The sequence below is a fragment of the Vicia villosa genome, linkage group LG2, assembly GCF_029867415.1.
Source record: "Vicia villosa cultivar HV-30 ecotype Madison, WI linkage group LG2, Vvil1.0, whole genome shotgun sequence".
In the NCBI taxonomy this organism is placed as follows: Eukaryota; Viridiplantae; Streptophyta; class Magnoliopsida; order Fabales; family Fabaceae; genus Vicia; species Vicia villosa.
In genome coordinates, this window is record NC_081181.1 from 58,920,365 (window position 1) to 58,923,892 (window position 3,528).

The window sequence follows — 3,528 nt, forward strand, 5'->3', positions numbered from 1 at the left end:
GACTACAAGTTAAATTGTCTTCTTAATAAAGATCCATCAAAATTCATTCAAAACTAAGAATCAGAAAGAGAAGAAAGAAAAAGATTGAAAAAGAAAACTTAAAAAAAGTTTATTATTGAAATTATTTTAATGTATGCTCTATTAACTGATTGCCTAGTACCCCTGAAACAATGTTGTTATAGTCCTAGCAATAAATGTATGCTCTGTCAAGGCTTGTGAAAAACTTCCATGTTAATAGGCTAAAATACTTTGTCTTTAGTTGCAAAAGACTATGTCTGAAGTATATTTATCATAATAGTATTTTGTCACGAGGCTAGTAACAATTTAGAGCTTTAGCATTGCATAAAACATGACAGGTTATACATATAACTGTATTTTTTCAAATACTAGCTAAAAAGTACATTGACTAAATCCAATCCGGTTATTGAAAAACGGAAACACATTTTTCAAACAAAATAATCATTAATCAACTGATAATTATATAAGGCACAACTTGTAAATTAATAAATTTTTAATTGCTACAGATTTTATTTTTCAGGGGACTAAAGAAAAAATAAAATTTGAATATCCATGTTAAAAAAAAAAACAAAAAAAAACTACTATTTTAGAAAATTTATCAAAGTGTTTAGGTTTGGCAGCACACCCTAGGATATGTGCCAAACCAAATGACGCAAGAGTGTTATGCTGAAGTGTATGCGCCAGATGAAATGGCGCAAATGTGTACCTCATGTTGCACCCCAAAATTTGCCCTCTGTCTCTGTGCTATAAGTTATGAATGACGTTTATTTTGTCGTTTGAAAATCGAAGAAAAATAATAAAGAGTTTCTTATACGTGGTGTCTGCAATCATTAATTCAACTGAGAATCATTGGATTTCATGTCGAGATGTTTCTCATTGGATTTCATGTCGAGATGTTCTTATGTGCCTCAATTCTTATCTTCATCAAAGAATTCCTTGGGGCATTATGTTAAAGTCATTTATCGAGGAAGATATTTTGTCGAGGCATGATATATGACTTGAAGATTCATTACAGTTGAGACATCGTTATTCTTTCAAATTGATCGGGTGATTGAAGTTCAAGTCACTTATGATTCGAGAATTGAAGACAGGTTTTCATTAAATAGAAATTTCGTATTCATTGGTGATTACTTGATGTCACGAGTGCAAATTGTCCAAGAGCATATGTTTGTTCATGATGGCTAGATTCGGTGCATACAAGTTCATGATGGCTAGATTCGGTGCATACAAAATTGGAGGATAAGGTTTCGTTGGAGAAATAAGGTGTAGTTTGAGGTATTCATTCAAAGTTGAAAATTGGATCAAAGTTGTTAAAGTTGAGTGAGGTTTATAAGTGCGGAAAGAAAATGCATTTAGATTTCTTAAAGAACAAGTTCCAAGACATGCAAGGCACGGTTTGAATTTGGATATCTTTCACAGGTTCTAAGTTCAATTCAAGAATCCAAAGTTAAGGAAATTACACAATCAGAATTACAAGTTTCAATTTGATTCATGATTATACAAGGATTATAAGGTACAAAATTACAAAGAATGACCCTGACTATTAAGACCTATCTTCCTCAACTTTAGACATCCTCACGTCTCCTCAACTTTGCCTTCATGGCTAAGCAGCTTGCAATTTTAACACAAAATCGCATCGGTTCGGAAATTAGAAAAAATTCACCGAAGTTCTGCAGTACAAATTCCTTGCGCACAAGTATAATCTGGCACCATCATTAAGAAACCTCACCACCAAAACTCCAAGTGAACCAGCCCTGCAACATATAATAACACTACAATAAAACCACTTAAGCAGATATATCACAAAAACCAGGAAAATTGCACATGAGAAAAAAAACCGGCATAACTGAACCGAACTGGTTCCTTCAGCCAACCTTCAGCCCAATTCCGCTGCATACACTTGGAGCATAACAGTATAACAAAGGAAAAAGAAAAGGATTAGAGGAGGAGAGCATAACAGAATGGCAGATGAAAAAAAACGCAATAGAAAATTCATTAGTAACAAACTCATAACCGAAAACTCTTCAACCTTCTTCATCAATCTTCAACCCCTCGGAGGCTCTGAGCAAGAAACGTAACAAACTCTTCCCCGAATCTTCATCCACCTCTCTTCACGATTTCTCCAGAAATTCACCATAAACTTCAAGATAATCATCACCTTCGCAATCTCATCAAACTTGAACACACCTTGATTCATCATCTCCAGCCTCTGAATCATGTTCACGATTCTTCAACAACTTCGATCTTCAACTCTTCATCAATCTGCTTCAGGATTCATCATTTCACCAAAGAAAATCTCCAAAACCTTCATCGATTCATCAGCGACTTCGCGACGTGTCGAATCGCCAATCATCACCGAGTTTGCTCCTTCACGTGAAAATATCAGTGTGCAACCCCAACGAACTTCACAAACCTTGATTCATCACGTACATACAACAACATCACGACACATCTTCACCTACAGACAACAATAACAACAACATCACGATTCAGAAACGGAAAAAATGAGAGATTGAGATAGGACGCGAGAGACGAGAGAGAACCGAGATGAGTTCGAGAGAGGGAAAGGCTGATCGAAAGGAGGCTTGATAATCTTCGGCCGCCGTGAATTCGAGAGGGAGGGAGTAGAAGCTTGCCGGAGACGAGAGATGCTCCGCCGTTACGGTGTAGAAGGAGGGAGATCTTCTTCTTCTGAAACAAGGTGAATCGTGACATACAACCCTAATTCCCATTTTTATGGTTATTTTGATTAATCGACATTAATTGAAATTAATTTGAGATTGAATACAGATTAAAGCTTGATGAATATCATATATTCATAGTGGACGCTTAATCTGGATTGGTTTTGGATTTAATTGATATTAATGGAAACAAAAGCTGATTAGTCAGAATTGAATTCAAAATGGAGTTAAGAAAATCCGTTGGATCAAATGACCATGGGCCTTACGAATTTATGCATGTCAACACCTCCATAGCCCACCAACATTTTTTTTTGCCAAAAATCAGAATAAAAATTGCTTTAGGGCCTATCCTCCTTGGGCCTGCGCTCCTTACTGGACACTGTACCATTGTTTTCACATTAAACCCCCCTGTGCACATGATTGTTTGCATTAGATTTAGTTTTTTTTAACTAGTTTGTTTCCTATTTCTTTTAGGTAATAAAATGCTATAAAAACAATTACATTTGTTAGATTTTTAGCATTTATAAAAAGATAATCAAAAATGTAATATTTTGCTTGTTAGAATTTAAATGTTTTGTTATATAGTTTAGTTTTTATCATTTTTACCCGATTTTGCCGTTTCGGTGTACCTTTTGATTTGTAAATTCTTGCTTTGGTTTCCATAATACTTGTGTACATATTTGACTAACATTTGAGTGCTATTTCTGGTTGTTATCTTACTTTCGCTCGATTTATGTTTTAAAAGTGTATTAATGTCAAATTTCTCATTCCGTTATCCTTTTTCGGTGTAAAGCACCAACGCAATTCTGATTGCGATGTTTGTTATCTC

At 34.9% G+C, this 3,528-nt stretch overlaps 1 long non-coding RNA gene across 1 annotated transcript; it reads right to left on the reverse strand.

Moving 5' to 3' along the window:
• Window positions 1–1,375: 1,375 nt before the first annotated feature.
• Window positions 1,376–2,920, reverse strand: LOC131650818 (uncharacterized). Its single transcript, XR_009298326.1, has 2 exons — window positions 2,562–2,920; window positions 1,376–2,476 (listed from the first exon to the last, which is right to left on the reverse strand). It is a non-coding gene; the product is annotated as an uncharacterized LOC131650818 (long non-coding RNA).
• Window positions 2,921–3,528: the final 608 nt, after the last annotated feature.